Here is a 17106-nt window from a genome sequence, read left to right on the forward strand (position 1 = left end):
ATAATATCAATTCTACACAAATTCTTCCAGAAAATAGAAAAGGGAACACTTCTAAACTGACTTTATAAGGGTAGCATTACCCTATAATCCCATGAACATAGAGGCAACAATCCTCAAGAAAATACTAGTAAATCAAAGTGTTCAATACATAAAAGGGTAATACATCATGACCAAGTGGGACTCGTCTCAAGAATGCAATATTGGTTTAACATTTGGAGTTCGAACAATGTCATTCTCTTATTAAGATGTTAAAGAATACAAACTCTATATGATCATCTCAATAGAGACATGAAAAGCATTTGGCAAAATTTAACACCTATTCATGATATAAACTTAGGCAATTTAGGAATAGAAGGGAGCTTCCTTCACCTAATAAAGAGTGGCAGGGCATCCCAGGATCAAATGCAATCTGTAATGAATGAATCTAACTGTATACAATTATATGACACAACCTCAGTGGAGGTGGTGGGGAATAAGGACCTAAGAAACTTTGGAAAATAGTGGTTTGCTTGGATGTTATAAGTTTAAAGACAGAAAAGAGCTACTGATCTACACTGTACTCTGATTGGTAAAGGTTGTTTCTCACAGGGTATAGGTTAGCCATTCTGAAACTACATCTGCTAGGGTTTAACAGATAAGTACATAAACTGTAGCTAATGAGAACAGAGTTTCTCACTGTCAGAGAAAGAAAATACAAATAAACAAGAGGCACTGAAGATTAGAATGAACCCTGAGTTGCCGGATTAGATTTAGAGATATCAATATGAACTCATGTTTATTTTTGATGTGTCAGTGTGTGTACAGCTAGATAGTTACAGAAATAATTATAGGTGTGTATATATTGTTACAGAAAATATTATTCTAAAGCTGATTTAAAATGGTAAGGAAGGGCTTCCCTGGTGGCGCAGTGCTTGAGAGTCCACCTGCCGATGCAGGGGACAAGGGTTCCTGTCCCGGTCCGGGAAGAACCCACATGCCGTGGAGCGGCTGAGCGCGTGGGCCATGGCTGCTGAGCCTGCGCGTCCGGAGCCTGTGCTCCACAACAGGAGAGGCCACGGCAGTGAGAGGTCCGCGTACCACCAAAAAAAAATGGTAAGGAAGACTTTATTAGGATTATTGCAATAGGGGTAGTTCAATAGAGGAGAGAGATTGGGCTCAACTCTGAATACAGCAAAGACAGGTGGAGACATATAGCCAACAGAGTGAGGGGGTCAGTGGATGGAAAATTACTAAGAGGATCAAGGGTAGAGGATTCTTGCTCAACCGACCCAACACGATTCTTGCTAAAGGCATGTCAAGAACTTAGGTATCAAAGGAGGGGGGTAAGGAACTTGACCAGATATCAAGGGTGATTAGATATCAAGAAACCTTGCAGGATTCTTTGCTAAGACTGGGCTGTGTAGGCCAAAGGTCAGGATGGGGACAAGGTCAAGATGTAGTCAAGAAGAGGGCCCAGAGGAGCCCAACAAGAGTTTGGTCGAGGAGAGTTTTGTCAGCATGTGTGAACTACTATACATACAACTATTTCCTAGCTCTGTCTGCTGAGAAAGCCTACAAGCAGGGACACCTCAGTAGCAATGAGCACACCCAGCTCCCACATACTGGTTGCTAAATACTACTCTCCAGCAAAAGGAACCAGGGCTCCTTGGAAAAATGGCTGAATCTAGGGCTGGGGCAGGGAGAGAAAAGGAAACTAATACACTGATTTGACTGAATAAATAGGGTAGAAGGAACAAATCTTCCTGATAGAAGAGTTCTAATTAATAAATGTATAAGGAATAAAAAAAGTCTCAGAGCAACGCAGTTATGATAGCTACAGTCAAGATCAATTGATACATTCTAAAATTCATCAGTGAAACTTTAAGGAGAAATAGGACATTTGCATAGGCACAAAGTATCTCCTCACATATTTACTAATTACTGTGGTGTTTTTTACATAGGACTACAAATTCTTCTCTCTCCAGAAAGCAGAGCTTAATACCTATTTCCTTGAGTGTGGGCTGGACTTAGTGACTAGCTTTTAGCAAATAGATAACAGTAAGGGCAAGTCAGACAGCACCTTCGTCATAAGGTCACACTCAGCAGTCATAAGCCGTGTTGATCACATGTCCCTCATATGAGGATGTGATGAAGACATCCCATCTTGTGGTATCCTCTCCCCAAATCCAGAACCTCAGTCTAATCAACAACATCCCACAGATACAACATCATATCTTGGATTGGATTCCGGAACAGAAAAAAGGGCATTCCTGGAAAAACTGAGAAAATTCTAATAAAATCTGTGGTTTAATATCAATTTAATTTCTTAGTTTTGATAAATGGACCAACGTTTTGTAACATTAGAGGAAGCTGGTTGAAAGGTATAGGGAAAACTCTGGACTATCTTTCATATCTTTGGTAAATAGAAAATTATTTCCAAATGAAAAGTGTCCAAAAAGATGTTGGATTCTTATAGGGAAAATATAGTGGACATTATAGATAAAGGATATGGCCAACAGATCAGAGATGTTTCTGGAGCAGAGCACACATTTCAGAACCAGAACACATGGATTCAAGCCCTTCCCTTACACTGATTATTGTTTTCTTTTCCTGGGGAGGTCACTCAATACCTCTGAGCCTCCATTTGCTCATTTATAAAATGTGAAATAATAATACTGTAGGGCAAACAGGGGATTAGATCTAAGTGCTGGATTAGGTTCAAGGATTAGATTCAAATGAGAGAGGCCAAGATGATAGTAAGTATAACTGTCATGCAATTATCTACCCATGTTCAAGTTCTGAATCTTTCCAGAGGAACCTGCTGACCACAGCATAAGGTGGGCCGGGTGGTATCATTGTCTCTTGCACAGTGAACAATGACACCTAGTAAGTTAGCATCAACTTGTTTAATGAATGGATATACTTTCATCCCTGTAGTAATTATATTAATTTATTATTTTCTGCCTTGTGTTGAAAGTAATTTAACGAGGAGAACCCCCATCTCACAGGTAAGGATAAAGAGTTGTGCAAAGTCCTTTATGAAGGTGGAGGCAAAGCTAAGCCCCAGATTCTTGAGAATTCTCCAGAATTCTCCGGAATTAGCATTTTCTGTCTTGGTAACCAAGACCATTCCTCTGACCTCAAGTTCCTTATTGTAAGATGGGGGCTTGGCAGACACAGCTCTGGTATAGTTAAGAATAATCACAACAAGGAGATCTGGGTATCCCTGAAGACCCTAGTGAGCCAGTGCATTGTCGGGGCAGTGATTATAAAGCACTACTGCGCCGTGAATGTCCACTACGTGCTGGGAGCGTCGCCTGTAAGGTTGTGATAACTCCTGGTGGGAACTCTGCAGTAATCAGTGTCTGTTCCTTTCTCTGTCTCTACCCTAACCCCCTCCCAGGGTGTTGTCATCTCAGACCCAAGAACCCCTTTCTCTTTATTTTTATCAGAACCTCCAATGCCCCAGGACCTCAGACTCAGCTGCCTGTGTTACTGAGGCTGGGGTCCTAGAAAGCATTCTAGATGGTTCATACCATGCCGAGAAAGGCTGGACGCTTGAGCTGATGCAGCATTTGAGAAGACTCAGGCTTTGGAGTGGAGGATCCAGGGTTTGCTGGCTGTGCCATGCTGGAAAATTCACTTAACCGTTCTGAGGTTCGGTGACCTCCTCTGCAACTGGATTAATAGAACCCAAGTCATCGAAGTGCAGTGAAGATTGAGATAATTCACGTGAAATGATCTTGAAACAGTCCTTTCTTCCCCAGCCCAGAGTAGCAGGGATTTGGAAGAAAAACTAGAAACAGGAATATCTTTATCTGAAACCCACTACATGTGGGTTTCTGGCGGTAGCCAGATGTTGGGAAAGGCTTTTTTTTTTTTTTTTTTTTTGCGGTATGCGGGCCTCTCACTGTTGTGGCCTCTCCCGTTGCGGAGCACAGGCTCAGCGGCCATGGCTCACGGGCTCAGCCGCTCCGCGGCATGTGGGATCTTCCCGGACCAGGGCACGAACCCGTGTCTCCTGCATCGGCAGGCGGATTCTCAACCACTGCGCCACCAGGGAAGCCCCGGGAAAGGCATTTTTGAGTGGCGGTGTGAGAAGCACTTTTCCATGCTCTCAGATCACAGAATGAAACACAATGCAGGACCATTTCGACCCGTGTTACAAGGGGCTGGGGAAATGCCCACCCACATGCAGAGAATGGTTCCCCTCTCTGTGCCTCCTCAGTATTTTGTTCAGACCGTACCGTTCCCTCCTCCCACACTGTTCTAGAATCCTTTATTTTCCCCGATGTTTCCCGGTTAGACTGTGAGCTCAGGATTGGGTCGTATTGTATTTTCAGCTCCCAGCACAGGGCCTGATCCAGTGCTGGTGGTCAATTAGTGCCCCCTGGATTGATTTATCTAAATGGAATGCCCCAGGAAAGTTGGAAAATACAAGACTGAGATTTTGATATTTATTTTGGGAGAAGATTATGTTTAGAAATTGATCAGTCTTTGCTAATTGGGTGGAATGGGCTCTTTCCTTTGAAATCTGATTTCGATACATCATCTCTTGGGGAGCTCCTATTAGCATGTGACATTTCATTATTGTGTGCTAGCCTTTCCCCAATTATGTTTTGGTGCTAGCCAGTGCATTTTTGTTTCATTTCCAACAGAAGGCGAAATGTTGAAAGCAACGCATGGGTCACATTTATCTTATATGGGAAGCATCTTGCTGTCCTTCGGTGAAAATAATTGCTAGATTAAATAGAAGCATGGACAATAGAGTAACCTTCTGCCTCTTTATAGTTATTTACAGTTTAGAAAATGAGGTCATCTCAGTAAAACCTCACAACCACTCTGTGAGGTAGGCAGGCCTAGATTATCACCCCCATTGTTCAGATGAGGAAATTGAGTCCTAGGTAAGTAAAGAGAGTTGCTGAACATCTGAGTCAGGACAAAAGGTCTGGTGTTCCAACTCAGAGGGTAATCTTTTTCTCCACATTCTCCTTGGTCACCCTAAACATGAACTCTGCCTTTCTAGCTATTTTGTGAAATCTTATTTCCATACTCCACTGATCCCCTTGTTAGTATGTTTTGCTGCAGAGTGCATTTATTTTCCTGTTTTATGGGAAACCTCATTAATACAGTTTTGCTGTTCATGCTTCTGTATGTGTAACGTCAATTGGCTTGAATATAGCTGAAATAATTGTACTGTGGGGCTTCTGAGCTGGGAGTTTATTGTCAAGTCAGCTGTCACGGATGCTTCAGCAATGTGGGGAACTCAACCATGCAAAGACCTTTCCACCTGCAAATCCTGCAGCATCAGCATATTAACAGGTAGCCTTACAGAATGCTAATTTTGTCATTTGGAATCTAAACAATCAGAAGCACAAGTAGAGAACTGTCTAAATTTTACATAGAAGCAAAGGAGAATTAAAATTTTTCTCTCTATTCAGCCTAACCCTTTATGAGAAAGTCAGAGTGAGAACTTCTCTGTTCCCTCATCTGTGAACTTTGTTCACTGATTTTATCGTTTAGCTGTCCACTCAGTCATCATTCACAGTTCGTCTGCTCCGTACCAGGCACTCAGCCACATGCTGGAAGTAGAAAGTTTAACAGGCGGATCTCTGTCCAGGAGCCTCATGTTCTCAGGCTGTGGGCGCAGGGAGGTTTTACAGTGGGGGGCTTTTTATCACCACAGAGGTATGAACAGGAGCCCTGGTGGCCCAGCGTGGGATGAGGTCAGGGGCACCCTGACCATTCTGGGGGAGACACTGAGCTGAGTGCCAAAGGGCAGGCTGGCCAGTAGAGAGCCACCAGTCCCCCTGGCAGAACTAGACTTAGAACCCAGGTTTTCTAACTCTTGGGGAATTTTTAAGTCCTTTGTACCACCACGGTCTCCCTAACAAAGACATCCCCGATAAGGGGTGGAGGGAGGGGATGGGCTTTTGTGCATAAAAAGCGGTACGTATAAAGGCACAGAGGCCTGACACAGGATGACAACTTGTGGGCACATCATGCCCTTTGAAATTGCTGAGGTTTCGGAGACCTCAGCAAGGGGTGAGGATGGAGAGCCCCGTGGCCTGAGTCAAGAAGGTCACATAGGTCTTACTTAATCTGTGGATCATGGGGAGATACCAGAGTGATTTTAGCAGGAGTTGACATCTGACTCTGAGAAAGCTCGTTCAGGCAGAGAGATGGAGGGAGGGAGAAGAGGCCTCACAAGAAAGACAGGGCAGGCCAGGACAGACACAGCACATCGTGCAGATGCACTGCTCAGCCAGAGGTCCTCGGAAGGCAGAGCCGCAGGACTTGGGGCTGGACCAGATTATGGGGGCCCAAGGCACGTATGGAGGGAACGCCCCAGTTTTGCTGCCTGCAGACTGTGTGACCTTGTGCGTTGTGCCTGTTTTCTGTGAACCCCCAACTCCTCGTCCGTCGGATGAGTCTAGCCATCCCTACTTTGCCTCCTTGAGGATTCCTGAGGTGAGCCAGTGAAGAAGAAAGCCGGGGTTTCATCTAAACGGTCAAGTGCTGTCAGATAGAATTTGCTATGGTCACTGAATTCAGGGGGCGGCAATGCAATGTTCCAATGTTATTGGAACACAGACGCATGCATTTGTTTATGTATTGTCTTGGCCGCTTTCACACTAGGATGGCAGAGTTGAGTACTTAAGACAGAAACAGCATGGCCCTAAAATATTTATTATCTGGCCCTTTACTGAAAATGTTTTCTGGCTTCCGGTTGAAGTCATGGGTTATTGGTCCTGCCAAATTTAATTATTAATTGACATGGGGAAATCCCAGAATCTCTTCCATTTATTGATTTGACTGTGGTTGCTCAGGAGGCTGGGGGTCCTGTGGTCGTCTGGCTTTCTGGACCTGGCTTGCAATGATTTCTTGTAAGGAAGGGAGTATGGTCAGCTTTGCAGCCTTGCCAAGCTCCTCTCTTGTAGAAAACACACGTGGCGTTTGCTAGTGTCATTGAGCTGGTTTCACGTTGGGTCAAGCCCTTAGAAGAAATGCGGAGCAGACCAGTGCCAACAGGCTTCCTGTAACCCCACATAAAGCATTTGCGTTGGGCTTCCCTGGCGGCGCAGTGGTTGGGAGTCCGCCTGCCGATGCAGGGGACACGGGATCGTGCCCCGGTCCGGGAAGATCCCACATGCCGCGGAGCGGCTGGGCCCGTGAGCCATGGCCGCTGAGCCTGCGCGTCCGGAGCCTGTGCTCCGCAACGGGAGAGACCACGACGGTGAGAGGCCCGCGTACCGCAAAAAAAAAAAAAAAAAAAAAAAAAAAAATTGCGTTTCTTTTCTCTTCCATTCTTTCCTGGTAGTTATTTTAGCCTGATTGTTTTTCATTTCACTTCTTCCCTGATTTCCTGGAGTAATTCTGTCTCTTTACTTACCTCTCTCAGTAATTTTCTTTCTTTGATTCTAATTAACAACGTGGATAGTAATAAGTAGAAACCTAACCAAATTATGGTCATTATTGCTGCATGACTCAGCTCCAGCCAGCACGTGACATTGTCACTTCTTTGGTTCAAGCTATTCTTGACACTCCTTTGCCTTTTCTTGTGCAGAGGATGGCAATTATACGTTTACAGCTGGATCGGAACTGAGGAAAAAGGCCACACCAGCCTTCAGTTGTGGCACCCTGCTTCTTATTCTCTTGCTTACAAAAGAACCCAGTTTGGACTAAGTTTCTATGTTAGGCTGCCAGCAGTTCTCGGCTCTGGAAATATCAGGAGGATTTAGAAGCTGCACGTGCTACGAAATGTTGTCTGTGTTTAAGGCAAATAGAGAAACACGTGAAGCGCACACACAAATCACCTTCATTTCTCACTTCACTTTCACTCGCGAAAAGGCAGTCTCTTCCAAAGGCAGCTTCAGAATGTGTGCTCTCAACTGTGAAAGTGGGCCCACCTTCCCAGACCTTATTTCCATTTAGTATCCAAGAGAAAAAAAAAAAAAAAAAGGAAAAAATAGAACATCGGTGCTTGCAGAGCCCTTGGAAGCAGCACAGCCAAGGCTTCTCACTGTGCAGATGGGATAGGGGCCCAGATGTGCTGTGCTCGTTTATTTATTTATTTGGAACAGCCAGTGGGCAGCTGCTGCGCTGCAGAGATTTCTTCATTTGTTTCTGTCTGATGTAGAGTCGAAGATGACTTCCTGCTACTGTCCTGAGCTGGTTACCCGACCCGGATGCCCCTCCCGCATCCAAGCCACCAGGCACGTTCTCCATCCCAGGCTCACTTCTCCTGGTCCACCCCAGAAGGGTTTATTCCCCTTTCGACAGCTACTGTCTCCCTCAGGGATTTCTCCACCTCTTACAAGTGGGATCCTGCCACCCCGGCCCCCTGGCCCTCCTGCCCTAGAGCTGCTTTTGTTGTAAGGGTTTTTATGGAAGAAGGCACAGATGTAGGAAACAGATGTGGGAGAGCAAAAGTGCTCCAGAATCTCAGAATTTGCCCAGTTGTTTGCTCTGGTTTGTGACTCCCGATTTCCTCTGGAGATGGACCCGGATTTCTGCGTGGATAACTGCCTACTTCTTTGATTCCCGGGGAGGTCCTTGAACCCGCCATTGTGGAGGCTCAGCTCTGCCTTCCTCCAGAAAGTCGTCTCTATTCTCATCCAGGTCTGGAGACCATCACCGTGAGGTGTGGACCAGTATTCCTCACAGAAGTGAGATATACCCTCTGCTCAGGGAACACGAGGTGGCTCCGCTTGACTTGAGTAAAGAGTGATGTGAATATTGGAATAAGGGGCTTGGCTTTATTCGAAGGGGGGCCCCTACGGAAGGATGCGGGGGGGGGGGGGGGTGGGGGTGGGGGGGGGTGGGGTGGGGGGGCTGACATGATCAAAGCTAAACTTTGGTAAATTTCATCTGCCAGTGATGTGTAAATTAGATTACAGGGGATGAAGCCTGGGGGATGAAGCCTGGAGAGGGAAATTTAATTAGGTACTAGTTCAAGGAAAACTAACTGATAGAAGAGAAACAAAGACTTTGAGACCTGTGAGAGTTAAACTGAATTTATCCCCAGGCAAGGCAGAGACAACCTCACCATCAGAGGGAACAGCCAGCAAGGGATGGAGGCCTTCAGTTTCTCTGTCAGAGAACGATGCAGGGGCAGCTCCGAGCCCTGAGATTTCTCAGAGAGAAGGGAGTCTGAGGGGGGCAGCCCTTGTGAAGAAAGCTCAAGTGTGACAAGGAAGCCTGGGTGGTGGGTTTAAAGAAGCCCACCTGACGTCAGTTCAGGATCGGCTGTTGTCGTGAGCTGAGTGCCTGTTGCTGAGCCCCACGTCTGTCTGCTGAGCCTGGGTGGCACAAGTTCACCAACAGGCTGCTGGTCCCGACCAGTTTTCTCGGAAGCCTTTGCTCTGGTTCCTTCTTTGGAGCCCTGATTGCTGGCTGTTTTACCTTCTGAGGGTTCAAGGTCAAACTGGACAAGTCTGTATGCACATGCTCAAGACTCAGCAAAGATTTGCTTTATCAAAACAAACCATCAGAAACCTTGGACCGGGGCTTCCCTGGTGGCGCAGTGGTTGAGAGTCCGCCTGCCGATGCAGGGGACGCGGGTTCGTGTCCCGGTCCCGGAGGATCCCACATGCCGCTGAGCGGCTGGGCCTGTGAGCCGTGGCCGCTGAGCCTGCGCGTCCGGAGCCTGCCCTCCGCAATGGGAGAGGCCACGACAGTGAGAGGCCCACGTACTGCAAAAAAACAAAAACAAAAAAGAAACCTTGGACTAATCAGAGATTCCTAGACGGCTGTGATTTGGGCTCTGTGTGACCCTGGGCAAGTCACCATAACCTCTTTTTAAGCATCAATTTCCCCCCCCCCCCACCGCAATAAAACTTATTTTCTTGGGGTGTGGTGAGGATTAAATGAGATCAAGAATGTATTGAATGTGTGTCAATACTGGACACATAGCAGGCATGCGGTAGGCACACGGTAAATGCTGACAAGGAGTATGATTGTGCAATGGGGGAAAGCACTCCAAGACGATGGAGGCCTCCTTGTTGGAATCCTGCTTCTTGCAGGTACTCCAAGCTCTAGGAAAGTACCTTTCAAAGGCCTTGAGCTGAGTCGGCCTGCAGGGGCAGCACGGAGTGATGTGCCCCTGGCTGGTTCATCCCTTCCTAATTCCATGCTCACCGCTCTTCTCTCTCTGCCGATCGGCCCTTCTCCCCAGAGACGGAGGAGACAGATCAATCACCTTCTTGAAGAGGCAGCGCTCACCTCACCCCCGGCCTGGCCCATCACAAGATTTAAACTGTCATTTAATTTGTTCCCCATTAAGTGCAGACGCATCCTCGCCTCCTCACCTTTAGCAGAGCTTGGAGGAGGGGCTGGGAAGGAAGATACAAAGTCAGGAGGCGATTGGCTTCCAGAGCAGCCCTTTCTGCGTTCTCCTGGCCCTCAGATGCTGCAGGGAGGAATTGGTTTCCAGCAGCGCCAGGGGCACCTGAGCCAGGGGTGGGACCAGGCCACAGGCTCAGGGAGCGGGCCAATTGAGTGCGAAGGCTCTGAGCAGAGCTCTGCTGCATTGGATTTGTTTTAAAGTCACAGCTTTCTGGAAACCCTTCACCTTATGTTAGCTTTCCCTGAATGATTATATTAAAAGTTCTGGCTTGTGCACAAAATATTGAGCTGTGCTGTATCCCTCTTGACTCCTGGGATGGGATTTGAAGTAATCAGCCTTTGAATTTCCAGGAGTCCTTAATCTTCTTTGACCCTCATGGAGCCACAGATTAGCCTGTGAAAAATCATATGTAACTCTTTCTTTAAATCCTTCCCTGGTTTATGTCTATGGGGACTTTGAATCATAGAATGTTTCTGAGCTGAAGGCACCTAAGGGGTTGTCAGCACAGGGAGATGAGACCCACCTTCCAATTGTCTCCATTTTCAACCTATTTGTTCAGTGCGCAACTGCAGCAACAGTGCTAGTGTGCCCACTGCATGCTCGGCACTTTCCTTACATTTAATCTCCCATGTGGCTTCCTGAGATTGGTATTAATGTTTCCATTTTACAGATTAGGAAACTAAGTTCAGTGAAGATAAGTCACTTGTCCAAAGCCATCAACTAATCAGATTCAGGGTCTGTATTCAAATTTAGTGCCTCTGCTTCTGCTATTTCAATTTTTGCAAAAGGTTAGTCAGTGCTACTAATGTGGATTCATAATGTCTTCTATGGAACCAGGAGCCAGAGCAGAGGTGGATCTATCCTAAGGCCACTGAAGATAAAGCTTTAGGGCCCCTCATATCATGTTCACGTGATCAGGTCTTTTTGTAAAATCTACAAAAGTAAGAGATTGTATCTGCCATTGGTTAAGAACATTGTCTCTTTTCACTCTGATTTCCACCCTGTTTTCTACTCCATCTTATGCCCCCCTTGGGTCAGGCGGCATGGAACAGCTGTGGGCCTTTCTGGGATAGGCTAAAGGAGACTTGATTTGGGGGATACATTTGTTTGGGCTCAGTGGGCTGTATTCACTCGGTCCCAGTCACTCTCAGGGATAAATTACTGCTGCTTGTCTTGGGAGGATGTCACTGTGCTGACTCACCTGGTATTAGGACACAAAGGTGTAGGGGCAGAGGCCATATTGCCATACGAACATGTCACCTGGCACCAGCCATCAGACCTGGTTGGGTGTTGCAGGAGAAACACCGTATGAAATGCACAGAACTAGGAGCTCATCTGTGGGAAATTCTTCCTACCTTGAGATGTGTAAAACTCCAAGTGGGAGGTTTGGTACTGATCTAATGGTCAAGTGGAAGTTCTCTCCTATTGAGAATATAGTCTATAATGTATACAATTATAAATTCACTATAGTTCCATTATTTGATGGGAATCATGTGAAATGGAATTTCTCAGAATACCTGTATTTGTAGAGTACAAACCCACAGAAGTATCACTATCAGCAACTCTGTCTGTGTGTAAAGTCACATGTTTCATGCATCCTAACTACTACTAATAAAAAAGAAGTTTTAATCAATCATACTGATTTAAGGAGGAGGAAAGATGGAGGAAAGATGGAATTAATTTTTTAATTGTCTTTATATAAATATGTTTAGCAAATCATTGTCATATGAAAAGAGGATCAAAGAGGGTGCAGCCACAAAATGTAGAACAAAAGATTGTAGAGGTGTAGCAGGCAGATGATTAGAGATAAGAGAACTATGTTGTTTTCTAGATTTCATGATATTAATCATATTTGTCCACTTTCTAAAATTTGCAGTTTGGAATCACTTATTTCCAATTCCAAATAATTATTCATTTTAACTTCATTCTGATTTATTATTTTGTATTATTTTTCGAATAGAGGACCCCTCACATTGTAAAAGTTCCAGATTTCAGGTAAAGAACATCCACTCCTGGCTACAGAGAAATTTTGTAAACTGTGAAATGCTGTGAATGTGTTGGTAGCAATCGTGCTAGGCCTCGTAGGTGGAGACAGGGTGGGATGGGACAGGAAGATATGGAGAAGAGTAAGATTTGGTCTCTACTCCCAAAGAAGTTAGAAATGGGGTGACTGGCCAAAGTAGGAGAGACCATTAGGAGACTCTAACTGGTCCCATCACAGAAGGAAACACAAGGTTGTGTGGGACCAGTGACTGTGCAACATACCTCAGGTCCCCTGTTGCCCTCTTGGAGCCCAAATGCCAGCCTTTTTAAGTGAAGGGTCCTGAGGGCAAGATCTCCGTTGGGGTCCAGTGGCTTTAGTGGTGGAGGAAGGAGAGTGATTACAACTCTCATCACAGAGAAGAGCAAAGCATATGCATGAATCTGAGCGCCAGAAAAGTACTGATACTTCTGTCCCTTTGGTGTTGACTCTTGGAGGATCAAATTGATTCTTTGTGTTCCCTCTCACCCCAGAAACCTTCCCATATTCTAGGCTCCTGTCAAGGTCTGCTCTTCCAGGGCCTTCCTTGTTTGCTCAGCGTCCACAGACCTCCCTCAGGTGCTCCAGTTGTCTTTCCTACTTTGGTTCCTTCTCGGGTACTCAGCCTCTTCCATCACTTGTCAACTGGGTGCTCTTGGACAACTCACAACCCCTCTGAGACTCAGGTTTCACATCTGCAAGATATGGATGGACAGGCTTCAAATAGACCCCGCCCTCTCTTCCTAAAGACTTGAAGTGAGTACAGAATGTGCGGTGGGGAGAAAGCATTTGGTGAGTGGTAAGTGGTAAAGCTCACTGTGTATGATTCTCTGTATTTATATCGAAGTATGTCAAATCCTCCCAGTTATGCCTGGAATGGGCACAGCATTCATGATTGTAAGCCCCCTGCATCTCTTGCCCAGAGTAGGTGCTCACCCAAGATTTGGGGGGTGACCAGGTGGAATGTGACTCAGTTTCTGGAGTCAGACCTGAGCTGGAAGTTGTGTTGTCTTATTATCCTTGTGACCTTGAGGAATGCACTTGATCTTGCAGGGCTTCCATTTCTTTTTTATCAAATGGGAAGGAAAAATAATTACTTTAGAGAACAGTTGAGGGAATTCATGAGGAAATGTGTATAAAGTGCCTTGTATACCTCCTGGCACATCATCTAGTAAATTTTGCCTTTGCTGTTGTATTTGGAAAATCTTATAAAAATACTTACTAGTATTTATTTCATACAGTGACTCTGCTAGGCACCAAACATGAATAGGACTCAAGTCCAATGATCATCAGAAACGTACAAATTATAAAACAAAAGTGGGGTAACACTTAAAAAAATGCAACATATTGGAAAAATCTAAAATATTGGGACTATCAAGTGTTAGAAAGGGCATAGAAAAACAACTCCTCTCATTTATTGCTGGTGGCAGTAGAAATTGAATTCTCGGAGAGCAATTTCAGTTTCTACTTACACTGAAAATATGCATACGCTTTTAATTCAGTAATCCAGCCTCTCAGTGTTTACCCTAAGGAAACATTTACATATGTAAATTATGAAAGATTTACAAGAGTTTTCACAGCAGCATTGTTTATAAGAGTGAAAAATTGGTCCAGCTTTTCCTCTCATCCATCATCCAGCTCCAGGGATAGGCCAGATGTGGGTAGTTTGCCAAGAGTCTTCTACCTTATTGTGCACGAGGACTTGGCATTCACTGTCTTGGTGCTTCAGCCAAGGCTCAGATCGAAGGACCTCCACGCAAGATCCACTAGGAACATAGCACAGCCCAACTGAGACGTGGATCCCAGACTGTAGAGCCTTTGAGGTTATTTATGGGCCTTAAATACTTTTCTTCAAAAATGAGACCACTGAGGCCCAGAGATGCTAAACAACTTGTCCAAGCTCACACAGCTCTTTAGTGACAGAGCTGGCCGATAATTATATGAGGTCATTGGTTGGTAATAATGCTTGTAGCTCTCAATCCCATGTCAATTACAATAAATTCTAAGCATGAGCATCTGTCTACTTTTTGATTGATAGTGATAGATATATTGGTATAGAATCTATACATGATATGAAAACATTTGAGAATATACCTTCTCCTTTTATGCTTGTAATCACATGATGGCGTGTAGGCTTAGTGGCAGATCTGAGACTCAAAACTAGGTTTCTGAGGCAGGTGAGCAACAAAGAACAAGCATGGTCTGTATTCTCAGGGATCTGAAGTCACACCGGAAAAGCCAGTGTGACACACACAATCTCCAGCTCTGGTTCTCAACTCGGGGGCATTGGCACTGTCTGGAGACACTTTTGGTTGTTATAACTGGGAGGGGAAGGGGTGCTACTGGCATTTAGTGGGTAGAGGCCAAGGATGCTGCTAAGCACCCTACAGGGCACCATACAGTGCTCACAACAAACAGTCATTTGGCCCAAAATGTCAACAGTGCCAAGGCTGAGATGTGCTTCTAAGTGGGTGAAATGCTAAAAGCTGTGTTAATGACTGTACACCAGAAATTCAGAGGTGGAAATGGTCAGGGCGTGAGCAGGAATCCTATCTGTAAACCTCACCCCCTGCCACACGCACACACACACACACACACACGGAGCATTGCCTCTCTTGTCTGTCTTGCCATCCTGGCAGAGACAGGGCTTCCCACATCTGCTCCATCCTGCTTCTTGGAGTGGCATCTTGAAAGGAAACCACCACCAAGGCCAGGATGGGGTCAAGGAGCTCCTGGGTCAATTCATCAGTGTTCAGGCGATGTTGTAGAGGGTGCTTCAGAAAATTCCTGATTTGGATTTTCCTTCCTCAAACCTCTGCTGGTCATTCCTCTGCTTTAAAAGCCCCAATTCTTCCAACTCATGCACGACTGTGGCCCACAGAGTTCCGACTCTGACCCTCTCTCCCCTTCCCCCTCTCTTGCTGTCCCCTGACTGCTGTTGCCCTTGGGTCACTACTCTGAACTAGCTGTTGCAGAGCCTGGCCCACTCTTTTTCACTGCTAAGACCTTTCATGTGATTTTGGGGGGAAAAATTATGCTTAAAAATATCAACTTCCCCTTTTCCCAGAAGATGATTTTCTGAAGGTAACAGACAGATGCTTAAATTAATTAAGGGCAGAAACAGCATGATGAAGAGTTTCCTCCCTGGTGACCTGTGGAGGCTGTGAGCCTGAATTTTTTTTTTTTTTTTTAATGCGAAAAAGGTTGCCTTCAAAAGACAAATTACTAGCATTTTTTGAAGACTAGATCCTTTTGAATACCATTCTCCCTGAATTCCCAGCTCTTATTTGAGAGAATACTGCAAATATTGGACTTGAGAGTCTGACTTGGAAGCATCTAGTGCCTTCCACTCCCTTCCTGTTCCCCTCCCCTTTATTTGGCAGGTAATGCTGGGAAGGGCCCTGACCAAAACCTCTCAGGCAGTCAATGGCAGGGGCGGGCAGCAAGACGGGTCTGCACTCTGCCTGTTGCCTCTCCACCCTTAGCTCTTTGGTCTTGGTGGAATCGTTGACCATCTCTGATCTTCTTCCTCTGATATCTGCAAAACTCAGGGTGGAAGTAGATGCCAGCTCACTCCTTTCACTCAGCATGGCATTTGTTCCTGAGTGGTCTCCATGAATACCAAGGCCTGCTCCCTCCATCCTTCATTTATTCTTTTCTTTTTTAAAATAAAAATGTGGATTAACATATACACACTATGGGGACTTCCCTGGCGATCCAGCGGTTAAGACTCCGCTTCCAGTGCAAGGGGGCGCACGTTCGATCCCTGGTTGAGGAACTAAGAGCCCGCATGCTGTGCGGCGCGACCAAAAATATATATACACGCTACTGTATATAAAATAGGTAAACAACAAGGATGTACTATATAGCACAGAGAATTATACTCAATATCTTGTAATAACCTGTCACAGAAGAGAATGTAAAAAAAGAATAAATATATAAGAAAAAAAATATATATGTATACATATATATGTGAATCACTTTGTTGTACATTTGAAACTAACACAACATTGTAAATTAACTACATGTTGATTAAAAAAATTTTTTTAAATGTGTATATTTAAGGTATACAACATGATGATTTGATACACATATACACGGTGGAATGATTACTGTAGTCAAGCTAATTAACATATCATCTCCTCCTATAGTTACCCTTTTTTGGTGATGAAAGCACTTGAAATCTAATCTCTTGGCAAACTTTCAATGTTTAGTGCAGTACCGTTAAGTAGAGTCATCATCTTCATTTCTCTTTGACTCTGCTTTCCCACCTCCCATCCCGCTCTGTGCTACGTCACTTGATGAAACCTTACTAGGACACGCAAAAGAACACTAACACACACCAGAATATTTTGACCAGACACCATCAGCCCTTCTTGTGTATTTCTCATTGCAAAACACGCAGGAGTGTACTTCCAAGGCCTGGTAATAGTTTTCTTCAAATTCCTTTATCTCTCCCAAGAGTTTGCTGAAATTACTCTAGTTAGACTTCTGTATTTTACCTAATTTCCCCTTCTTTCTAATGCCAAGGTCCCTCTTTTCTTTTGTTACTATCAAGCTTCATCTATAGAGTGAGGATAATGATGGTGAAGCAGCCTGAAGGCAGAGACTCTGTACCAGACAATCATTTTCAGCTTATTTTGGTAAGATTTATAATTCAATCACGGTTCTAAGGGTAGTCACACCTTTGGGAAAAGGCGCTTTGGTGAGAATTTGTAGCTGGACCCTCCTAGTGGGACCTTCTTCCTCAGGCCAGTCT

Source organism: Kogia breviceps, chromosome 11, assembly GCF_026419965.1.
Source record: "Kogia breviceps isolate mKogBre1 chromosome 11, mKogBre1 haplotype 1, whole genome shotgun sequence".
Lineage (NCBI taxonomy): Eukaryota > Metazoa > Chordata > Mammalia > Artiodactyla > Physeteridae > Kogia > Kogia breviceps.